General features: G+C 41.0%; 1 long non-coding RNA gene and 1 pseudogene across 1 annotated transcript in view; both read left to right on the forward strand.

Moving 5' to 3' along the window:
• The first annotated feature begins 121 nt into the window (after window positions 1–121).
• LOC131752065 (T-complex protein 1 subunit delta pseudogene) lies at window positions 122–962 on the forward strand (annotated as a pseudogene).
• A 439-nt stretch (window positions 963–1,401) lies between these two features.
• The window catches only part of LOC136793840 (uncharacterized), a 49,092-nt gene continuing 25,455 nt past the window's right edge, over window positions 1,402–25,038 (forward strand). The window contains exon 1 of the long non-coding RNA XR_010839812.1: window positions 1,402–1,528. This is a non-coding gene — a long non-coding RNA (uncharacterized lncRNA). The remainder of the gene's footprint in view (window positions 1,529–25,038) is intronic.

Below are 25,038 nucleotides of genomic sequence, written 5' to 3' on the forward strand. Positions count from 1 at the left end.
GTTGGTGGAAGGGCTGATTTTCACCCAAAAGGTGGTCAATTCTGACATATCCAGAGTTGAAAAGATTAAGATTGGGCTTAAAAAGAGATCGTGATAATCAAACAGTTTCTGATACGCCCACATGGATGGAGCCCTGAGGAAAGACAGACTATATTCTAAATTTAACAAAGCAAATTTAAAAGATGGATATAATGTCTTTCGCATACAGAAGTCTATTCTTAAGACATGCTCTTAGTGATCTTGTGTTAAATTTCCTGATCAAAATGAAGATTGTGGTAGTTAAGGACATTGAAAGAGAAAATATTGGAACCAAGCCAATGCTCATACTGACCAACTTAACTGCTGACATTCTGGGTTTGGCTGAGTGAGCTGAGGGGGTCAATTTACATGGTTCTGGCACACTGCTCAAGATTACAGGCTATATTATCCCAGGAAAAAGTTACAGCTTTTGTTCCTGGTTCTAACACATTGGTGATTGAAGAAGCTGGGCCCTCAGTTCATGATGACCTATGTGTTATTAATTGTTCAGTAAAGCAGAGAGCTCTTATTACAGGAGGTAGTGCTCCAGAGATGGAATGGGCCCTGTGGTTAACCGGATATTCACGAACATTAAATGGTATGAAATCCTACTGCATTCATGCCTTTGCAGATGTTACGGAGCTCATTCCATCTACACTAGCTGAAACTGCTGGGCTTAATCCCGTGTCCACAGTCACAGAACTAAGAAAACCGGCATGCCAAGGAGAAAAACTGTAGGCATTAATGTCCAAAAGGATGGTATTTCCAATGTTTTGGAGGAACTGGTTATTCAGCCTTTGTTGGTTTCAGTCAGTGTACTGACTCTAGCAACTGAAACTGTGTGGCCCTGCAGTAAACCTTTCTCTGCCCCAAACTCTGATGTTTCAGTTTGTTTGTCTTCACTGTATGTGTGGCAACTTGCATTTGGTAATAGTATGAAGTAGGACTCACTTCTTATAAAAGAAGAGTTGGGGTGGGTATTTCAGCAATGTTTATAGATGGTCCGTTTTTTCCCAGCTAATTTGAATGTTTTCTCTAGTTTGTTGACTTATCTTTTCCTCTACTAATAACACTCTGTCTCAATTACTATATGTTTATGACATGTTTAGACATCTGGTGTTATAGTCTAATCTCCTACTCCACCATTCTTCTTTTTCAAAAAAAGAAAAATCCTTGGCCATTTCTGTGAATTGTTTAAGTTGAATTCTAAAAACCAGTTTATAAAGAATCCATTAAGACATTGCTTTAGGATTTTGAATAGAATGGGATTGGATTATAAATCAATTTAGAAATAAGTAGTAACTTTACAATATTGTGTCTTCCCTTCTAGGAACATAACTCCTGTTCCACTTATTTAGGTCTTTTATGGTTTTCTTCATACAGGTCCTCTGTTTTGGCCAGGAGTATTCCAACTCTTTGAGTTCTTTTGCCACTGGGAATAGAATCTGGAGAGGATGTTTTGCCTTCCAAGAGGGAGCCTGCCTTGAAGAGAAGAGCTCACAGGACAGAGGTCAGAGATTGGGGGTGGGATGGAGCATGGAGAAAAAGTTTTGATGACATGACTGAAATCTCACAATTTGGCTGTGCCTAAAGCTAGTTGGGGCTCAATAAATTTCCTTTTCTGCTTAAACTGATTTTTTAAAAAGTTTTATTTTATATTAGAGCATAGTTCATTAACAATGCTGTGTTAGTCTCAGGTGTACAGCAAAGTGATTCAGTTATATACATATACATGTATCTACTCTTTTTCAAATTATTTTCCCATTTACATTGTTACATAATATTGAGCAGAGTTCCCTGTGCTATATAGTAGGTCCTTTTCAGGTATCTATTTTATATATAGCAGTGTATACATGTCAATCCCAAACTCCCTAATTATCCCTCTCCACCCCCCACCCTTCCTCTCTGGTGACCATAAATTTGCTCTCTAAGTCTGTGAGTCTGTTTCTGTTTTGTAAACAAGTTCATTTGTCTCATTTTGTAAAGATTTCTTATATAAGTGATATCATACGATATTTGTCTTTCCCTGTCTGACTTAACTTCACTTAGTACGATAATCTCCAGGTCCATCCATGTTGCTGCAAATGGCATTATTTCATTCTTGTTAATGGCTGAGTAATATTCCATTGTTTATATGTACTGTATCTTCTTTATCCATTCTTCTATCGATGGACATTTGGGTTGCCTCCATGTCTTGGCTATTGTAAACAGTGCTGCAGTGAACATTGAGGTGCATGAATCCTTTCAAACCATGGTTTTCTCCAGATATATGACCAGGAGTGGAATTCCTGGATCATATGGTAGCTCTATTTTTAGTTTTTTTAAGGAACTTCCATACTGTTCTCCTTAGTAGCTGTACCAATTTACATTCCCACCAATAATGTAGGAGGGTTCCCTTTTCTCCACAGCCCCTCCAGCATTTATTGTTTGTAGACTTTTTGATGATGGCCATTCTGACTTGTGTGAGATGATATCTCATTGTAGTTTTGATTTGCATTTCTCTAATAATTAGCAATGTTAAGCATCCTTTCATGTGCCTGTTGGCCATCTATATCTCTTCTTTGGATAAATATCTATTTAGGTCTTCTGCTCATTCTTTGATTGGGTTGTTTGTCTTCTTGATATTGAGCTGCGTGAGCTGTTTATAAATTTTGGACACCAGTGCCTTGTCGGTCGCATCATTTGCTAATATTTTCTCCCATTCTGTGGGTTGTCTTTTCATTTTGTTTATGGTTTCCTTTGCTGTGCAAAAGCTTTTGGGTTTAATTAGGTTCCATTTGTTTATTTTTGTTTTTATTTCCATAACTCTGGGAGATGGATCAAAAAAGATGTTGCTGCGATTTATGTCAAAGAGTGTTTTGCCTATGTTTTCCTTTAAGAGTTTTATAGTGCCTGGTCTTCCATTTAGGTCTTTAATCCATTTTGAGTTTATTTTTGTGCATGGTGTTAAAGAGTGTTCTAATTACTTTTTTTTTTTTTACATTTAGCTGTTCAGTTTTCTCAGAACCATTTATTGAAGACACTGTATTTCCCCCGTTGTATAGTCTTGCCTCTTTTGTCATAGATTAATTGACATAGCTGTGTGTGTTTATTTCTGGGCTTTCTATCCTATTCCATTGAACTATATTTCTATTTCTGTGCTAGTACCATGTTTTGATGACTATACCTTTGCAGTATAGTCTGAAGTCAGGGCGCCTGATTGCTCCAGCTCCATTTTTCTTTCTCAGGATTGCTTTGACTATTCAGGGTCTTTTGTGTCTCCATACAAATTTTAAGATTTTTTGTTCTAGTCCTGTGAAAAATGCCATTGGTAATTTGATAGGGATTGCATTGAATCTGTAGAGTGCCCTGTGTAGTATAGTCATCGTAACAATATTGATTCTTTCAATCCAAGAACATGGTATCTCTTTTCATCCGTTTGTGTCATCTTCAGTTTCTTTCATCAGCATCTTATAGTTTTCAGAGTACAGGTCTTTTGTCTCCGTAGGTAGTTTTATTCCTAGCTATTTTATTCTTTTTGATGTGATGGTAAATGGGATTGTTCCTTTAATTTCTTTTTCAGATATTTCATTGTTAGTGTATAGAAATGCAACAGATTTCTTCCTTTTTTTAAACATCTTCATTGGAGTATAATTGCTTTACAATGGTGTGTTAGTTTCTGCTTTGTAACAAAGCGAATCAGTTATGCATATACATATGTCCCCATATCTCTTTCCTCTTGCATCTCCCTCCCTCAACCCTCCCTATCCGACCCCTCTAGGTGGTCACAAAGCACCGAGCTAATCTCCCTGTGCTATGCGGCTGCTTCCCACTAGCTATCTATTTTACATTTGGTAGTGTATATATTGTCCATGCCACTCTCTCACTTTGTCCCAGCTTACCCTTCCGCCTCCCTGTATCCTCAAGTCCATTCTCTAGTAGGTCTGCATCTTTATTCGCGTCTTGCCCCAAGGTTCTTCAGACCATTTATTTTCTTTTTTTCTTTTTTTAGATTCCATATATATGTGTTAGCGTACAGTATTTGTTTTTCTCTTTCTGACTTACTTCACTCTGTATGACAGTCTCTAGGTCCATCCACCTCACTACAAATAACTTAGTTTCGTTCCTTTTTATGGCTGAGTAATATTCCATTGTATATATGTGCCACATCTTCTTTATCCATTCATCTGTCGATGGACACTTAGGTTGCTTCCATGTCCTGGCTATCGTAAATAGAGCTGCAGTAAACATTTTGGTACATGACTCTTTTTGAATTATGGTTTTCTCAGGGTATATGTCTAGTAGTGGGATTGCTGGGTCATATGGTAGTTTTATTTGTAGTTTTTTAAGGAACCTCCATACTGTTTTCTATAGTGGCTGTATCAGTTTACATTCCCACCAGCAGTGCAAGAGGGTTCCCTTTTCTCCACACCTTCTCCAGCATTTATTGTTTCTAGAGTTTTTGATGATGGCCAATCTAACCAATGTGAGATGATATCTCATTGTAGTTTTGATTTGCATTTCTCTAATGATTAATGATGTTGAGCATCCTTTCGTATGTTTGTTGGCAGTCTGTATATCTTCTTTGGAGAAATGTCTATTTAGGTCTTCTGCCCATTTTTGGATTGGGTTGTTTGTTTTTTTGATATTGAGCTGCATGAGCTGCTTGTAAATTTTGAAGATTAATCCTTTGTCAGTTGCTTCATTTGCAAATATTTTCTCCCATTCTGAGGGTTGTCTTTTTGTCTTGTTTATAGTTTCCTTTGCTGTGCAAAAGTTTAAAGTTTCATTAGGTCCCATCTGTTTAGGTTTTTTTTTTTTTTCTTTTGCCGTACGCGGGCCTCTCACTGTTGTGGCCTCCCCTGTTGTGGACCACAGGGTCCAGACGCACAGGCTCAGCGGCCATGGCTCACAGGCCTAGCCGCTCTGCGGCATGTGGGATCTTCCCAGACCGGGGCACGAACCCGTGTCCCCTGCATCAGCAGGCGGACTCTCAACCACTGCACCACCAGGGAATCCCCTAGTTTTGTTTTTGTTTCCATTTCTGTAGGAGGTGGGTAAAAAGGATCTTGCTGTGATTTATGATTTATAGAGTGTTCTGCCTATGTTTTCCTCTAAGAGTTTGATGGTGTCTGGCCTTACATTTAGGTCTTTAATCCATTTTGAGTTTATTTTTGTGTATGGTGTTAGGGAGTGTTCTAATTTCATTCTTTTACATGTAGCTATCCAGTTTTCCCAGCACCACTTAATGAAGAGGCTGTCTTTTCTCCACTGTATCTCTGGGCTTTCTGTCCTCTTCCGTTGGTCTATATTTCTATTTTTGTGCCAGTACCATACTATCTTGATTATTGTAGCTTTGTAGTATACTCTGAAGTCAGGGAGCCTGATTCCTCCAGCTCCGTTTTTCTTTCTCAAGATTGCTTTGGCTATTCAGTGTCTTATGCGTTTCCATACAAATTGTGAAATTTTTTGTTCGAGTTCTGTGAAAAATGACATTGGTAGTTTAATAGGGATTGCATTGAATCTGTAGATTGCTTTGGGTAGTAGACTCATTTTCACAATGTTGACTCTTCCAATCCAAGAACATGGTATTTCTCTCCATCTATTTGTATCATCTTTAATTTCATAAGTGTCTTATAATTTTTTGCATACACGTCTTTTGTCTCCTTAGGTAGGTTTATTCCTAGATATTTTATTCTTTTTGTTGCAGTGGTAAATGGGAGTGTTTTCTTAATTTCACTCTCAGATTTTTCATCATTAGTGTATAAGAATGCCAGAGATTTCTTTGCATTAATTTTGTATCCTGATATTTTACCAAATTCACTGATTAGCTCTAGTAGTTTTCTGGTAGCATCCTTAGTATTCTCTATGTATATTATCATGTCAACTGCAAACAGTGACAACTTTACTTCTTCTTTTACGATTTGGATTCCTTTTATTTCTTTTTTTTCTCTGATTGCTGTGGCTAGAACTTCCAAAAGTATGTTGAATAAGAATGGTGAGAGTGGGCAACCTTGTCTTGTTCCTGATCTTAGTGGAAATGGTTTCAGTTTTTCACCATTGAGAACAATGCTGGCTCTGGGTTTGTCATATATGGCCTTTATTATGTTGAGGAAAGTTCCCTCTATGCCTACTTTCTGCAGGGTTTTTATCATAAATGGGTGTTGAATTTTGTCAAAAGCTTTCTCTGCATCTATTGAGATGATCATATGGTTTTTCTCCTTCAGTTTGTTAATATGGTGTATCACATTGATTGTTTTGTGTATATTGAAGAATCCTTGCATGCCTGGGAGAAACCCCACTTGATCATGTTGTATGATCCTTTTAATGTGCTGTTGGATTCTGTTTGCTAGTATTTTGTTGAGGATTTTTGCATCTATGTTCATCAGTGATATTGGCCTGTAGTTTTCTTTCTTTGTGACAACTTTGTCTGGTTTTGGTATCAGTGTGATGGTGACCTTATAGAATGAGTTTGGGAGTGTTCCTCCCTCTGCTATCTTTTGGAAGAGTTTGAGAAAGATAGGTGTTAGCTCTTTAAATGTTTGATAGAATTTGCCTGTGAAGCTATCTTGTCCTGGGCTTTTGTTTGTTGGAAGATTTTTAATCACAGTTTCAATTTCAGTGCTTGTGATTGGTCTGTTCATGTTTTCTATTTCTTCCTGGTTCAGTCTTGGCAGGTTGTGCATTTCTAAGAATTTGTCCATTTCTTCCAGGTTCTCCATTTTATTGGCATAGAGTTGCATGTAGTAATTTCTCATAATCTTTTGTATTTCTCCAGTGTCAGTTGTTACTTCTCCTTTTTCATTTCTAATTCTATTGATTTGAGTCTTCTCCCTTTTTTCCTTGATGAGTCTGGCTAATGGTTTATCAATTTTGTTTATCTTCTCAAAGAACCAGCTTTTAGTTTTATTGATCTTTGCTATTGTCTCCTGCATTTCTTTTTCATTTACTTCTGATGTGATCTTTGTGATTTCTTTCCTTCTGCTAACTTTGGGATTTTTTTGTTCTTCTTTCTCTAATTGCTTTAGGTGTAAGGTTAGGTTGTTTATTTGAGATGTTTCTTGTTTCTTAACGTACGCTTGTATAGCTATAAACTTCCCTCAGAGAACTACCTTTGCTGCATCCCATAGGTTATGGGTCATTGTGTTTTCATTGTCATTTGTTTCCATGTATTTTTTTATTTCCTCTTTGATTTCTTCAGTGATCTCTTGGTTATTAAGTAGTGTGTTGTTTAGCCTCCATGTGTTTGTGTTTCTTAGATTTATTCCTGTAACTGATATCTGGTCTCATAGCGTTGTAGTTGGAAAAGATACTTGAGACACTTTAAGTTTCCTTAAATTTACCAAGGTTTGATTTGTGACCCAAGATATGATATATCCTGGAGAATGTTCGATGAGCACTTGAGAAGGAAATGTATTCTATTGTTTTTGGATGAAATATCCTAGAAATATCAGTTAATTCCTTCTTGTTTAATGTGTCATTTAAAGCTTGTGTTTTCTTTTTTTTTTTTTTAAAAAATAAAATAAATTTATTAAAAGAACAAAAGCCACAATAAAGATAGGAAACTGGGTCCCTAATGGTATCATGGAGTTATCATGGCAACTTTGGCTACCTAAAAAAAAAATTAACTCCCTAATTTGTCTAAACTATGAGTTAACTGGGCTTTTTTTTTTTTTTTTTTTTTAACATCTTTATTTGAGTATAACTGTTTTACAATAGTGTGTTAGTTTCTCTTTTACAACAAAGTGAATCAGTTATACATATACATATGTTCCCATAACTCTTCCCTCTTTTGTCACCCTCCCTCCCACCCTCCCTATCCCACCCCTCTAGGTGGTCACTAAGTACAGAGGTGAACTCCCTGTGCTATGCTGTAGCTTCCCACTAGCTATCTAATTTACATTTGGTAGTGTGTATATGTCCCTGCCACTCTCTCACATCGTCACAGCTTACCCTTCCCCCTCCCCATATCCTCAAGTCCATGCTCTAGTAGGTCTGTGATTTATTCCCATCCTACCACTAATCTCTTCATGACATTTTTTTTTTTTTTTTTAGATTCCATATATATGTGTTAGCATAGGGTATTTGTTTTTGTCCTTCTGACTTACTTCACTCTGTATGACAGATTCCAGGTCTATCCACCTCATTACAAATAACTCAGTTTCATTTCTTTTTATGGCTGAGTAATATTCCATTGTATATATGTGCCACATCTTCCTTATCCATTCATCTGTTGATGGACACTTAGGTTGCTTCCATGTCCTGGCTATCGTAAATAGAGCTGCAATAAACATTTTGGTACATGACTCTTTTTCAATTATGGTTTTCTCAGGGTATATGCCCAGTAGTGGGATTGCTGGGTCATATGGTAGTTCTATTTGAAGTTTTTTAAGGAACCTCCATACTGTTCTCCATAGTGGCTGTATCATTTTACATTCCCACTAGCAGTGCAAGAGTGTTCCCTTTTCTCCACACCCTCTCCAGCATTTATTGTTTCTAGAGTTTTTGATGATGGCCAATCTGGCCGGTGTGAGATGATATCTCATTGTAGTTTTGATTTGCATTTCTCTAATGATTAATGATGTTGAGGATTCTTTCATGTGTTTGTTGGCTATCTGTATATCTTCTTTGGAGAAATGTCTGTTTAGTTCTTCTGCCCATTTTTGGATTGGGCTGTTTGTTTTTTTGTTATTGAGCTGCATGAGTTGCTTATAAATTTTGGATATTAATCCTTTGTCAGTTGCTTCATTTGCAAATATTTTCTCCCATTCTGAGGGTTGTCTTTTGGTCTTGTTTATGGTATCCTTTGCTGTGCAAAAGCTTTTAAGTTTCATTAGATCCCATTTGTTTATTTTTGTTTTTATTTCCATTTCTCTAGGAGATGGGTCAAAAAGGATCTTGCTGTGATTGATGTCATAGAGTGTTCTGCCTATGTTTTCCTCTAAGAGTTTGATAGTGTCTGGCCTTACATTTAGGTCTTTAACCCATTTTGAGTTTATTTTTGTGTATGGTGTTAGGGAGTGTTCTAATTTCATACTTCTACAGGTAGCTGTCCAGTTTTCCCAGCACCACTTATTGAAGAGGCTGTCTTTTCTCCAATGTATATTCTTGCCTCCTTTATCAAAGATAAGGTGACCATATGTGTGTGGGTTTATCTCTGGGCTTTCTATCCTGTTCCATTGATCTATATTTCTGTTTTTGTGCCAGTACCATACTGTCTTGATTACTGTGGCCTTGTAGTATAGTCTGAAGTCAGGGAGCCTGATTCCTCCAGCTCCATTTTTCGTTCTCAAGATTGCTTTGGCTATTCGGGGTCTTTTGTGTTTCCATACAAATTGTGAAATTCTTTTTTCTAGTTCTGTAAAAAATGCCAGTGGCAATTTGATAGGGATTGCATTGAATCTGTATATTGCTTTGGGTAATAGAGTCATTTTCACTATGTTGATTCTTCCAATCCAAGAACATGGTATATTTCTCCACCTATTTGTATCATCTTTAATTTCTTTCATCAGTGTCATAGTTTTCTGCATACAAGTCTTTTGTCTCCTTAGGTAGGTTTATTCCTAGATATTTTATTCTTTTTGTTGCAATGGTAAATGGGAGTGTTTTCTTAATTTCATTCTCAGATTTTTCATCATTAGTGTATAAGAATGCCAGAGATTTCTGTGCATTAACTTTGTATCCTGCTACTTTACCAAATTCATTAATTAGTTCTAGTAGTTTTCTGGTAGCATCCTTAGTATTCTCTATGTATAGTATCATGTCATCTGCAAACAGTGACAGCTTTACTTCTTCTTTTCCTATTTGGATTCCTTTTATTTCTTTTTTTTCTCTAATTGCTGTGGCTAGAGCTTCCAAAACTAGGTTGAATAAGAGTGGTGAGAGTGGGCAACCTTGTCTTGTTCCTGATCTTAGTGGAAATGGTTTCAGTTTTTCACCATTGAGAACAATGCTGGCTGTGGGTTTGTCATATATGGCCTTTATTATGTTGAGGAAAGTTCCCTCTATGCCTACTTTCTGCAGGGTTTTTATCATAAATGGGTGTTGAATTTTGTCAAAAGCTTTCTCTGCATCTATTGAGATGATCATATGGTTTTTCTCCTTCAGTTTGTTGATATGGTGTATCACCTTGATTGATTTGCGTATATTGAAGAATCCTTGCATTCCTGGAATAAACCCCACTTGATCATGGTGTATGATCCTTTTAATGTGCTGTTGGATTCTGTTTGCTAGTATTTTGTTGAGGATTTTTGCATCTATGTTCATCAGTGATATTGGCCTATAGTTTTCTTTCTTTGTGACGTCTTTGTCTGGTTTTGGTATCAGGGTGATGGTGGCCTCGTAGAATGAGTTTGGGAGTGTTCCTACCTCTGCTATCTTTTGGAAGAGTTTCAGAAGGATAGGTGTTAGCTCTTCTCTAAATGTTTGATAGAATTCGCCTGTGAAGCCATCTGGTCCTGGGCTTTTGTTTGTTGGAAGATTTTTAATCACAGTTTCAATTTCAGTGCTTGTGATTGGTCTGTTCATGTTTTCTATTTCTTCCTGGTTCAGTCTTGGCAGGTTGTGCATTTCTAAGAATTTGTCCATTTCTTCCAGGTTGTCCATTTTATTGCCATAGAGTTGCTTGTAGTAATCTCTAATAATCTTTTGTATTTCTGCAGAGTCAGTTGTTACATCTCCTTTTTCATTTCTAATTCTATTGATTTGAGTCTTCTCCCTTTTTTTCTTGATGAGTCTGGCTAATGGTTTATCAATTTTATTTATCTTCTCAAAGAACCAGCTTTTACTTTTATTGATCTTTGCTATTGTTTCCTTCATTTCTTTTTCATTAATTTCTGATCTGATCTTTATGATTTCTTTCCTTCTGCTAAATTTGGGGTTTCTTTGTTCTTCCTTCTCTAATTGCTTTAGGTGCAAAGTTAAGTTGTTTATTTGAGATGCTTCCTGTTTCTTAAGGTATGATTGTATTGCTATAAACTTCCCTCTTAGAACTGCTTTTGCTGCATCCCATAGGTTTTGGGTCGTCGTGTCTCCATTGTCATTTGTTTCTAAGTACTTTTTGATTTCCTCTTTGATTTCTTCAGTGATCACTTCGTTATTAAGTAGTGTATTGTTTAGCCTCCATGTGCTTGTATTTTTTACAGATCTTTTCCTGTAATTGATATCTAGTCTCATAGCGTTGTGGTCAGAAAAGATACTTGATACGATTTCAATTTTCTTAAATTTGCCAAGGCTAGATTTGTGACCCAAGATATGATCTATCCTGGAGAATGTTCCATGGGCACTTGAGAAAAATGTGTATTCTGTTGTTTTTGGATGGAATGTCCTATAAATATCAAGTAAATCCATCTTGTATAATGTATCATTTAAAGCTTGTGTTTCTTTATTTATTTTCATTTTGGATGATCTGTCCATTGGTGACAGGGGGGTGTTAAAGTCCCCTACTATGATTGTGTTACTGTCGATTTCCCCTTTTATGGCTGTTAGTATTTGCCTTATGTATTGAGGTGCGCCTATGTTGGGTGCATAAATATTTACAATTGTTATATCTTCTTCATGGATCGATCCCTTGATCATTATATAGTGTCCTTCTTTGTCTCTTGTAATAGTTTTTATTTTAAAGTCTATTTTGTCTGATATGAGAATTGCTACTCCAGCTTTCTTCTGATTTCCATTTGCATGAAATATCTTTTTCCATCCCCTCACTTTCAGCCTGTAAGTGTCCCTAGGTCTGAAGTGGGTCTCTTGTAGACAGCATATATATGGGTCCTGTTTTTGTATCCATTCAGCCAGTCTGTGTCTTTTGGTGGGAGCATTTAATCCATTTACATTTAAGGTAATTATTGATATGTGCATTCCTATTACCATTTACTTAATTGTTTCAGGTTGTTCTTGTAGGTCTTTTCCTTCTCTTATGTTTCTTGCTTAGAGAAGTTCCTTTAGCATTTGTTGTAAAGCTGGTTTGGTGGTGCTGTACTCTCTCAGCTTTTGCTTGTCTGTAAAGGTTTTAATTTCTCCATCAAATCTGAATGAGATCCTTGCTGGGTAGAGTAGTCTTGGTTGTAGGTTTTTTTCCTTCATCACTTTAAATATGTCCTGCCACTCCCTTCTGGCTTGTAGAGTTTCTGCTGAAAGATCAGATGTTAACCTTATGGGGATTCCCTTGTGTGTTATTTGTTGTTTTTCCCTTGCTGCTTTTAATGTTTTCTTTGTATTTAATTTTTGACAGTTTGATTATTATGTGTCTCGGCGTGTTTATCCTTGGGTTTATCCTGTATGGGACTCTCTGTGCTTCCTGGACTTGGTTGACTATTTCCTTTCCTATATTATGGAAGTTTTCAACTATAATCTCTTCAAATATTTTCTCAGTCCCTTTCTTTTTCTCTTCTTCTTCTGGGACCCCTATGATTCGAATGTTGGTGCGTTTAATGTTGTCCCAGAGATCTCTGAGACTGTCCTCAGTTCTTTTCATTCTTTTTTCTTTATTCTGCTCTGCAGTAGTTATTTCCACTATTTTATCTTCCAGGTCACTTATCCGTCCTTCTGCCTCAGTTATTCTGCTACTGATCCCGTCTAGAGTATTTTTCATTTCATTTATTGTGTTGCTCATCATTACTTGCTTCCTCTTTATTTCTTCTAGGTCCTTGTTAACTGATTCTTGCAATTTGTCTATTCTATTTCCAAGATTTTGCATCATCTTCACCATCATTATTCTAAATTCTCTTTCAGGTAGATTGGCTATTACCTCTTCATCTGTTAGGTCTGGTGTGTTTTTATCTTGTTCCTTCATCTGCTGTGTGTTTTTCTGTCTTCTCATTTTGCTTATCTTACTGTGTTTGGGGTCTCCCTTTTGCAGGCTGCAGGTTCGAATTTCTATCTATTTTTGGTGGCTGTCCCCAGTGGCTGAGGTTGGTTCAGTGGGTTGAGCAGGTTTCCTGGTTGGGGGGACCAGTTCCCCTGTTCTGGTGGATGAGGCTGGATCCCGTCTCCCTGGTGGGTAGGTCCACGTCTGGGGACGTGTATGGGGATGTCGGTAGCCTTACTGTGATTCTAGGCAGCCTCTCTGCTAAAGGATGGGGCTGTAGACCTGTCTCGCTCTTTGTTGGGGATAGGGTGTCCAGCACTGTTCGTTGCTGGTCCTTGAGTGAATCTGGGTCTTGGTGTTGAGATGGAGATCTCTGGGAGATTTTCGCCGTTTGATATTACGTGGAGCTGAGAGGTCTCTTGTGGACCAGTGTCCTGAGGTTAGTTCTCCCACCTCAGAGACACAGCCTTGACACCTGGCTGGAGTGCCAAGAGCCTTTAATCCACACGGCTCAAAACAAAAGGGAGAAAAAAGTAGAAAGTCAAGAAAGGAAGGAAGAAAGGAGGAAGGGAGGGAAGGAAGGAAGAAAGGAAGGGAGGGAGGAAAAAAGGAAGGGAGGAAGGAAGGAGGGAATAAAGAAATGAAGGGAGGGAGGAAGAAAGGAATGGAGGAAGGAAGGAGGGAATAAAAGGGAGGGAGGAAGAAAGGAAGGGAGGAAGGAAGGAGGGAATAAAGAAAGGAAGGGAGGGAGGAAGAAAGGAAGAGAGAGAGGAAGAAAGGAAGGGAGGGAGGAAGAAAGGAAGGGAGGAAGGAAGGAGGGAATAAAGAAAGGAAGGGAGGGAGGAAGGAAGGAGGGAATAATGAAAGGAAGGGAGGGAGGAAGAAAGGAAGGGAGGGAGGAAGGAAGGAGGGAATAAAGGAAGGAAGGGAGGGAGGAAGAAAGGAAGGGAGGAAGGAAGGAGGGAATAAAGGAAGGAAGGGAGGGAGGAAGAAAGGAAGGGAGGAAGGAAGGAGGGAATAAAGAAAGGAAGGGAGGGAAGAAGAAAGGAAGGGAGGAAGGAAGGAGGGAATAAAGAAAGGAAGGGAGGGAGGAAGAAAGGAAGGGAAGAAGGAAGAAGGGAATAAAGAAAGGAAGGGAGGGAGGAAGAAAGGAAGGGAGGAAGGAAGGAGGGAATAAAGGAAGGGAGGGAGGAAGAAAGGAAGGGAGGAAGGAAGGAGGGAATAAAGGAAGGAAGGGAGGAAGGAAGGAAGGGAGGAGGGAAATAGGAAAAGGAGGGAAGAAAGGAAGAAAGGGGAGAAGACAAAATAACGTAGGGTAAAATACAGTTATTAAAATAACAAAATAATTATTAAGAAGACAAATTTCTATTAAAGAAAAAAAAAAAAAAAAAAGTCGGTCTAACCCCAGGACAAATGGTGAAAACAAAGCTACACAGACAAAATCTCACACAGCAGCACCCACATACACACTCACAAAAAGAAAAAAGGGGAAAATAATAGTATATCTTGCTCCCAAAGTCCACTTCCTCAACCTGGGATATTTCGCTGTCTATTCAGGTTTTCCACAGATGCAGGGCACTTCAAGCTGACTGTGGAGCTTTAACCCGCTGTTTCTGAGGCTGCTGGGAGGGACCACCCCCTCTCTTTGTTCGCACAGCTCCTGGGGCTCAGCCCTGGACCTGGCCCCGCCTCTGTGCGCAGGTCGTCTGAGGGCGTCTGCCCTTCGCTCAGAGAGGGCGGGGTCAAAGGAGCAGCGTTAACGGAGCAGCTGATTCGTGGTCTCTGGCTCACTCAGGTGGTGGGTGGGGGGGCACGGATGTGGGGCGAGTCCGCGGCGGCAGAGGCCGGCGTGACGCTGCACCGGCCTGAGGCACGCCGCGCGTTTTCCCGGGGAAGCAGTCCCAGGATCCCGGGACCCCGGCGCTGGCGGGCTGCACAGGCTCCCGGGAGGGGTGGTGTGGAGAGTGACCTGCGCTCGCACACAGGCCTCTTGGTGGCGGCAGCAGCAACCGTAGCGCCCCACACCCGTCTCTGTTGTCCGCGCCGACAGCCGCAGCTCGCGCCCGTTTCTGGAGCTCCTTTATGTGGTGCCCTTAATTCCCTTTCCTCGCGCCCCAGGAAGCGAAGAGGCAAGAAAAAGTCTCTTGTCTCTTGGACAGCTCCGCGCCCGTTTCTGGAGCTCCTTTAAGCGGCGCGCTTAAACCCCTCTCCTCGCGCAGCAGGAGGTAAAGAGGGAAGAAAAGGTCTCTTGCCTCTTCGGCAGCTCCAGACTTCTCCCGAACTCCCTCCCGGCCAGCCGTGGTGCGCTAACCCCTTCAGGCTGTTTTCACTCTGCCAACTCCAGACCTTTCCCTGGGATCCGCCCGAGCCTCAGTTCCCAGCCCCGCCCGCCGCGGCGGATAAGCAGACAAGCCTCTCGGGCTGGTGAGTGCTGATCGGCACCGATCCTGATCCTCCGTGCGGGAATCTCTCCGCTTTGCCCTCCGCACCCTGTTGGCTGTGGTCTCCTCCGCGGCTCTGAAGCTTCCCCCTCTGCCACCCGCAGTCTCCGCCCGCGAAGGGGCTTCTAGTGTGTGGGAACCTTTCCTCCCTCTCGGCTCCCTCCCACTGGTGCAGGTCCCGTCCCTATTCTTTTGTCTCTGTTTATTCTTTTTTCTTTTGCCCTAACAAGGTACGTGGGGGGGTTTCTTGCCTGAGGTCTGAGGTCTTCTGCCAGCGTTTGGTGGGTGTTCTATAGGAGAAGTTCCACGTGTAGATGTATTTCTGATGTATCTGTGAGGAGGAAGAGTGATCCCCGCGTCTTACTCTTCCGCCATCTTCTCGCTCCCTGTTTTCTTATTTATTTTCATTTTGGATGATCTGTCCATTGGTGAAAGTGGGGTGTTAAAGTCTCCTACTCTGATTGTGTTACTGTCAATTTCCCCTTTTATGGCGCTGTTAACATTTGCCTTATGTATTGAGGTGCTCCTTTGTTGGGTGCATTAATATTTAAAATTGTTATATTTTCTTCTTGGATTGATCCCTTGATCATTATGTAGTGTCCTTTTTTGTCTCTTGTAATACTCTTTGTTTTAAAGTCTATTTTGTCTGATATGAGAATTGCTACTCCAGCTTTCTTTTGATTTCCATTTCATGGAATATCTTTTTCCATCGCCACACTTTCAGTCTGTATGTGTCCCTAGGTCTGAAGTGGGTCTCTTGTAGACAGCATATATATGAGTGTTGTTTTTGTATCCATTCAGCCAGTCTGTGTCTTTTGGTGGGAGCATTTAAACCATTTACATTTAAAGTAATTATTGATATGTATGTTCCTCTGACCATTTCCTTAATTGTTGGGTTTGTTATTCTAGGTCTTTCCCTTCTCTTGTGTTTCCTGCCTAGAGAAGTTCCTTTAGCATTTGTTGTAAAGCTGGTTTGGTGGTGCTGAACTCTCTCAGCTTTTGCTTGTCTGTAAAGCTTTTAATTTCTCTGTCAAATCTGAATGAGATCCTTGCTGGGTAGAGTAATCTTGGTTGTAGGTTTTTTTCCTTCATCACTTTAAATATGTCCTGCCACTCCCTTCTGGCTTGTAGAGTTTCTGCTGAGAGATCAGCTGTTATCCTTATGGGGATTCCCTTGTGTATTATTTGTTGTTTTTCCCTTGCGGCTTTTAATATTTCTTCTTTGTATATAATTTTTGATAGTTTGATTAATATGTGTCTTGGCATGTTTCTCCTTGGATTTATCCTGTATGGGACTCTCTCTGCCTCTTCAACTTCATTAACTCTTTCCTTTCCCATATTAGGGAAGTTTTCAACTATAATCTCTTCAGATATTTTCTCAGTCCCTTTGTTTTTCTCTTCTTCTTCTGGGACCCCTATGATTCGAATGTTGGTGCATTTAATGTTGTCCCAGAGGTCTCTGAGACTGTCCTCAGTTCTTTTCATTCTTTTTTCTTTATTCTGTTCTGCAGTAGTTATTTCCACTATTTTATCTTCCAGGTCACTTATCCGTTCTTCTGCCTCAGTTATTCTGCTATTGATCACTTCTAGATAATTTTTAATTTCAGTTATTGTGTTGTTCATCTCTGTTTGTTTGCCCTTTAGTCCTTCTAGGTCCTTGTTAAACGTTTCTTGTATTTTCTCTATTCTATATCCAAGATTTTGGATCATCTTTACTATCATTATTTTGAATTCTTTTTCAGATAGACTGCCTATTTCCTCTTCATTTGTTAGGTCTGGTGGGTTTTTATCTTGCTCCTTCATCTGCTCTGTGTTTCTCTGTCTTCTCATTTTGTGTAACTTACTGTGGTCTCCTTTTCGCAGGCTGTAGGTTCATAGTTTCCGTTTTGGTGTCTGTCGTCAGTGGCTAAGGTTGGTTCAGTGGGTTGTGTAGGCTTCCTGGTGGAGGGGACTAGTGCCTGTGTTCTGGTGGATGAGGCTGGATCTTGTCTTTCTGGTTGGCAGGTCCATGTCTGTTGGTGTGTTTTGGGGTGTCTGTGGCCTTATTATGATTTTAGGCAGCCTCTCTGCTAATGGATGGGGTTGTGTTCCTGTCTTACTAGTTACTTGGCATAGGGTGTCCAGTACTGTAGCTTGCTTGTCATTGAGTGGAGCTGGGTCTTGGCATTGAGATGGAGATCTCTGGTAGGTTTTCACCATTTGATATTACATGGAGCTTGGAGGTCTCTTGTGGACCAGTGTCCTGAACTTGGCTCTCCCATCTCAGTGGCATAGCCGTGACGCCTGGCTGGAGCACCAAGAGCCTTTCATCCACATGGCTCAGCATAAAAGGGAGAAAAAAAAAGAAAGAACGAAGAAAATAAAGTAAAATAAAAAATAGTTGTTAAGAAAACAGGAGCTTCCCTGGTGGCACAGTGGTTGAGAGTCCGCCCGCCGATGCAGGGGACACGGGTTCGTGCCCCGTTCCAGTAAGATCCCACATGCCGTGGAGCTGCTAGGCCTGTGAGCCATGGCTGCTGAGCCTGCGTGTCCGGAGCCTGTGCTCTGCAGTGGGAGAGGCCACAACAGTGAGAGGCCCGCGTACCCCACCCCAAAATAAACAACCAATTTTTTAAGTAATAAAAAAGAAAAAAAACAGACAGAACCCTAGGAGAAATGGTATAACAAAGCTATACAGACAAAATCTCATACAGAAGCATACACATACATACTCACAAAAAGAGAAAAAGGGAAAAAAAAGAGAAAAGGGGAAAAAAATGTATATATCATTGCTCCCAAAGTCCACTTCCTCAATTTGGGATGATTCGTTGTCTATTCAGGTATTCCACAGATGCAGGGTACATCAAGTTGATTGTGGAGATTTCATCTGCTGCTCCTGAGGCTGCTGGGGGAGACTTCCCTTTCTCTTCTTTGTTCACACAGCTCCCAGGTTTCAGCTTTGGATTTGGACCCGCCTTTGCGTGTAGGTCTCTTGAGGGCATCTGTTCTTCACTCAGACAGGATGGGGTTAAAGTAGCAGCTGATTTGGGGGCTCTGGCTTACTCAGGCTGGGGGAAGGGAGGGGTACGGATGCAGGGTGAGCCTGCAGCTGCAGTGGCCAGCGTCACTGCAGCAGCCTGAGGCATGCCTTGAGTTCTCCCGGGAAAGTTGTCCCTGGATCACAGGACCCTGGCAGTGGCGGGCTGCACAGCCTCCTGGAAGAAGAGGTGTGAATTGCACAGGTTTCTTGGCTGCAGGAGCAGCCTTACTGTCTCATGCCTGTCTCTGGGGTCCGCACTGATAGCCTCGGCTCATGCCTGTCTCTGGAGCTCCTTTCAGCGATGCTCTTAATCCCCTCTCCTGGCACACCAGAAAACAAAGAGGCAAGAAAAAGTCTCTTGTCTCTTCGGCAGCTCCAGACTTTTTCCCAGACTCCCTCCCGGCTAGCTGTGGCACACTAGCCCCCTTCAGGCTGTGTTCACGCAGCCAACCCCAGTCCTCTCCCTTGGGATCTGACCGAAGCCTGAGCCTAAGCTCCCAGCCCCATCCTGGTGGGTAAGCAGACAAGCCTCTTGGCTGGTGAGTGCTGGTCGGCACCAATTCTCTGTGTGGGAATCTCTCCGCTTTGCCCTCCGCACCCCTGTTGCTGCGGTCTCCTCAGTGGCTCCGAAGCTCCCCCGCTCTGCCACCCGCAGGCTCCTCCACCCGTCGCCTCTGCCCACGAAAGGGCTTCCTAGTGTGTGGAAACCTTTTCTCCTTCACAGCTTCCTCCCACTGGTGCAGGTCCGTCCCTATTCCTTGTCTCTGTTTTTTCTTTCTTTTTAAAATTTTTTTTGCAGTATGCATGCCTTTCACTGCCGTGGCCCCTCCCGTTGCGGAGCACAGGCTCCGGATGCACAGGCTCAGTGGCCATGGCTCATGGGCCCAGCCGCTCCATGGCATGTGGGATCTTCCCAGACCAGGGCACGAACCCGTGTCCCCTGCATCAGCAGGCAGATTCTCAACCACTGCGCCACCAGCAAAGCCCTGATTTTTGAAAATTGAACTATCCTTTCATCCCTGGAATAAATCCAACTTCGATGGTGTATATTACCTTTTTTAAATATACTGTTGGATTCAGTTTGCTAATATTTTGAGGATTTTTGCATATATATTCATCAAAAATACTGGCCTGTAATTTTGGTTTTTTGTAGTGTCTTTATCTGGTTTTGGTATCAGGGTAATGGTGTCCTCATAGAACAAACTTGGAAGTGTTCTGTCCTCTTGAGTTTTTTGGACTAGTTTGAGAAGGGTAGATATTAGTTCTTCTTATATGTTTGGTAGAATTCCCCTGCAAAGCTGTCTGGTACTGGACTTTTGTTTACTGGGAGTTTGTTTTCAATTACAAATTCAATTTCAGTTAGTGATTGGTCAGTTCCAATTGTCTGTTTCTTCTTGATTCAGTCTTGGAAGGTTGTATGTTTCTAGAAATTTGTCTCTTCTAGGTTTTCTAATTTTTTGGCATATAATTGTTCATAGTATTTGCTTATGTTTTTTTTGTATCTCTGTGGTATAGGTTATTTCTCCTTTTTCATTTCTATTTTATTTATTTGGGTCCTCTCTCTTTTCTTCTTGGTAAGTTTGTGTAAAGGTTTATCAATTTTGTTTATCTTTTCAAAAAACCAACTCTACGGGGCTTCCCTGGTGGCGCAGTGGTTGAGAGTCCGCCTGCCGATGCAGGGGACGCGGGTTCGTGCCCCGGTCTGGGAGGGTCCCGCGTGCTGCGGAGCGGCTGGGCCCGTGAGCCATGGCCGCTGAGCCTGTGCGTCCGGAGCCTGCGGTCCGCAAGGGGAGAGGCCACAGCAGTGAGAGGCCCGTGTACCACAATTAAAAAAAAAAAAAAAAAAAAACCAACTCTTGGTTTCACAGTTTTTTCTATTGATTTTTTTTTTTTTTTGCCTGTGTTTCCTCTCTGATCTTATTTCCTCCCTTCTGCTAATTTTGGGTTTTGATTGTTCTTTTTCTAATTCCTTTAGGTGGTACGTTAGGTTGTTCATTTGAGTTTTTTGTTTCTTGAGGAAGGCATGTATCACTATAAACTTCTTAGGACTGCTTTTGCTTGTATCCCACAGATTTGGGAGTGTTGTGTTTCCATTTTCACTTATCTTGAGGTATTTTCTGATTTCCTCTTTGATTTCTTATTAACCTATTGGTTTTTTAGTAGCATGATGTTTAGTCTCCATGTGTTTGTTCTTTTCCCATTTTTCTTTCTGTAATTGATTTCTAGTTTCATACTGTTGTGTTAAAAAAATGCTTGATATAATTTCTGTCCTCTTAAATTTGTTGCGAATTGTTTTCTGGCCTAGTGTGTGATCTATCCTGGTGAGCATTCCATGTATGTGTATTTGAAAGAATGTGTATTCTGTTGTTTGGGGATATAAAGTCCAACTTGTCTGTTGTGTCATATAAGACCACTGTTGCCTTAGTGATTTTTTTGTCTGGATGATCTGTCCATTGATATCAGTGGGGTGTTAAAGTCTTCTACTATTACTATTGTCAATTTCTCCTTTTACATCTGTTAGTATTTGCTGTATACATTTAGGTGCTCCTGTATTGAGTGCACATATGTTAGTGTAATAATCTCTTGTGTTGATCACTTTATCATTATATAATGCCCTTTGTCTTTCTTTGTGGCTTTTGTTTTAAAGTCTATTTGTCTGATGTGAGTATTGCTACCCCTGCTTTCTTGTTGTTTCCATTTGTAAGAAATATCTTTTTCTATCCCCTCACTTTCAGTCTGTGTGTATTTTTAGCTCTGAAGTGAGTCTCCTGTAGGCAGCATATAGAAGGGTGTTGTTTTTTTATCTGATAAGCCACTCTATCTTTTGATTAGAGCATTTAGTCCATTGACATGTGAAGTAAATGTTGATAAGTATGTACTTACTGGCATTTTATTACTTGTTTTCCAGTTATTTTTGTAGGTATTGTCTGTTTTTTTCTTCTTATTTTGTTCCCTTGTGGTTTGATGATTTTCTTTAGAATATGCTTGTGTTCTGTTCTTTTTAGCTTTTGTGTATCTATTGTAGGTTTTTCATTTGTGGTTACCATGTGGATAATATATGTTGACCTATAACTATATCTGCTTGTTTTAAACTGGTACTCATTTAAGTCCAAACACACCTGAGAGATCTGCATTTTTTTTACTCCCTTCCATCACTTTTTTTTTGTTTTTGATGTCATATTTTACACCATGTTTATCCCTTAACTGTTTATTGTAGTTATAATTGCTTTTACAATTTTTTTGTCTTTTAATCTTCAGGCTGGCTTCCTTAAGTGGTAGATCCCCAGTCCTGGCTCTGTATTTGCCTTTCCTATTGGTATTTTCCCTTTCCTCTGGATTCTTCTTTTCATTTAGAGAGGGCCCTTTAACACTTCTTTTACAGTAGGTTTAGTATTGATAAACTCCTTTGGTTTTTGCTTGTCTGAGAAGTTCTTTATCTCTCCTGTTCTAAATGATAATTTTGCTGGGTAGAGTATCCTAGGTTGCAGATTTTTCCCTTTCTGCACTTGAATATATCATGCCCCTCCCTTCTGGCCTGCAGTGTTTCTGCAGATAAGTCAACTGATAGCCTTCTAGGGGGGGTGGTTCTCTCGTATATGACTCTGTTTTTCTCTTGCTGACTTTAGAATTCTCTTTTTAGCTTTAACTTTTGCCATTTTAATTATGATATGCGTTGGTGTGGGTCTGTTTGGGCTCATCTTGTTTGGGACCCTCTGTGCTTCCTGTACCTGGATATCTGTTTCCTTCCTCAGGTTTGGGAAGTTTTCAGCCATAATTTCCTCAAACACATTTTCAATCCCCTCTGTCTCTCTTCTCCTTCTGGGACCCCTATAATGCAAATGTTCATATGCTTAATGTTTCCCAGAGATCTCTTAAATTGTTTTCATTTTTTAAATTTTCTTTTTGCTGTTTTGATTGGGTGATTTCCATTATTCTATCTTTCAGATGATTTTTGCATACTTCTGTATCACTTAGTCTGCTATTCATTCCTTCTAGTGTTTTTTATTTCAGCTATTGAATTCTTCATTTCTGGTTGGGTCTTTTTTATATTTTCCAGTTCCTTGTTAAATTTTTCACTGTGTACATCTGTTCTTCTCTCTAATTCAGGTAACATTTTTATTACCAATGCTTTGAATTCTTTATCTGGTAAATTGTTTATTTCTGTTTCATTATTTTTTTCAGGGGTTTTCTCTTGCTCTTTCAATTGAGAGCAATTCCTCTGCCTTTCCATTTTGCGTAACTTTCTCTGCCTCTAGGAATTTAAGTGAAACAGTTACCTGTTGCATCTTGAAGGGGTGTTATTAGGTGGGAGTGTCCCTATACAGACTGTGTGTGCCCAGTGCCTTTGATGGGAGAGCTGGATTAGACATGGATGCATGCTACCTCTTTCCTCAGGGTGTGCTGGCAGCTATCACCTTGGTAGGGGGTGGGGCTGGAGATGAAGGGCCTGAAGCTGGAGGTTAGTGTAAGGCAGGACTTACACTCTGCTCAGTGGCTGTCACCACCCTATCATGGGCAGGGTCTGATCCCAAGGTGCTGGAGCAGAAGCGCTGAGGGTTGGGCTGACCTGGCTGTGTTCACTTTAAGTGTGTCTTTTCCCTTCTTCCCAGACGGGGACACTTGCCCCAGAGCAAGGGAGTGCTGAAGCAAATGGGGCCCATGTGGAGACACACCGTAGGGCAGGAGGGGCCCACATGGACTCTGAGCATGTATTGGGGGGTAAGCTGTGGAGGAGCAGCACCATCAGAATCTGGGCTGCTTCTGGTATGCCGCTTGAGTAGGCAACAACCGTGGCCACCGCTGCCCTACCCAGGCTCCACCCCAGGACCAGGTCACCTCTGTATCCCACAGTCAAGTCTTCTCCCTGGTGATGGCCACCTCAGATCCAGTGCTGCACTGTGACATGGAATGAACAAGGGGCTGACCATTCACTTGCTTCAGGCTGGGGTGCACAGCACTGTGGTTTCAGGAAACCCAGCAGCTGCTAGAGCAGACCTCTCTCTGCCCTGACTCAGGGGCAAGCCAGCACATGTGTGCTCCCCTCAGGTGGAATCCAGGCTTCCCATAGTCCTTCTATTAGTCCCAGCAGTCCTACAACCAGCAAAGGAGGATGTTCTCTTTCTTCTGGTGTAGGACCCCAGGACTGGGATGCTCAATCTGTGGCTCTCACCACTCACTCCCTAGGGTGGTGTCCACCCATATAATCTCCCTTTTTCTCTGAGTTCCCTCCCAGGGGCATAGGTCCCTACCCAATTTCTATTCTTCCCTTCCTACCTGATTACACATGTATCTTTCTTACGTCCTTGGTTGTATAGGAGTCCTCCTGCCAGTTTCAAGTTAGTTTTCAGTGAGAAGTGTTCCACATGTAGATGTATTTTTGATGTGTTCATGGGGGGAGGTGAGCTCCACATCCTCTTACTCCACACCGTGATTGATCCCCCACATATATAATTGATTGTATATATTTTGCAATGTGTCAGTTATCTAACACTCACCTGATTAGTGTGCTCAGCCTTCATGGATTAAGGCCTATGTCCATGTTTATTATTTACATCTAAAACTCAGAGTAAACACTTGTATTAGTCCACATGGGCTACCATAACAAAATGCCATAGACTAGATATCTTAAACAACAGAAATAGATTTCTCACAGTCCTGGAGGCTGTAAATCCAAGATCAAGGTGTTGGTGGCATTGGTTTCTCCTGAGGCCCCTCTCCTCGGCTTGCAGATGGCCATCTTCTCATGTCCTCACATGGACTTTTCTTCACAGGCATCCTTGGTTTCTCCCTTCTCATAGTGACACCAGTCTTATTGGATTAAAGCCACACCCTTAAAACCTTATTTACCACTAATTACCTCTTTAAAGTTCCTATCTCCAAATATAGTCACATTGGGGGTGGGGGGTAGGATTTCAATATACAAATTTGTGGGGGCCAATTTAGTCCATAACAACTGTCAGTTCCTCATCCCCTTTGAAGCAGGACCCAAGAAGCTCAACCCTCCTAATAGTCTTCCATGTGGCAGCCAGAAAGCTCTTTCTTTAAAAGCCAGCCTAATGCTGTCCAGCTTCCCAGCTTTCAGATACAGTTTAGACTATCTCAATTAACCCATAAGTGTCTAAGCCATTGGCATCTTGCTCAGCTCTCTGACCTTATATCCTGCTATGTACAAGCCACCCACCCAATGCTCTGCCTTTTCCTACCCCTTCTCCACCGTGTTCCTTCTTTATGGAAGTGATTATACTTTGCTACCTTCAGGTTTTATCCTGTGGGCTTCCATCTGTTCTCCTCTCTGTATCCTTTATGCAGGTGAATCTTACTTGTTGTTCAAGACTCAGCTCAAGTGTCTCCTCTTCTAGAAACATCTTTACAGGACACTCTCCTGTACAACATCCTATCTTGTGTGCATATTTATAGCTCAAACTGTGGCTTTTGGCTTGTCTCACCCCATCTGAACCATAACCGCTTTGAGGGCAGGGACTGTGTCCTACTTATTCCATTTGTACTCCCAGCACTTCACACAGTGCCTGGAATGACATAGAGGAAGAAATCTATGGAACTAGTTGAATAGTGATGCAAATCAGATACTGTCATTACATCTCCTAAGCAAATAGCTCTTTTTGAGCCTGTTGTGGATTCCTGTTCAGATGATCATGGGGACATCCTTTCTTACTGATTATGCTGACATATTACCAGCTGGCCCAGGCTTGTAAGCTGTTTTGCTAACGGTCCCCACAAAGAACTAGAAAAAGAACAAATTAAGCCCATAATTAGTA

Source organism: Kogia breviceps, chromosome 3 (genome assembly GCF_026419965.1).
Source record: "Kogia breviceps isolate mKogBre1 chromosome 3, mKogBre1 haplotype 1, whole genome shotgun sequence".
In the NCBI taxonomy this organism is placed as follows: Eukaryota; Metazoa; Chordata; class Mammalia; order Artiodactyla; family Physeteridae; genus Kogia; species Kogia breviceps.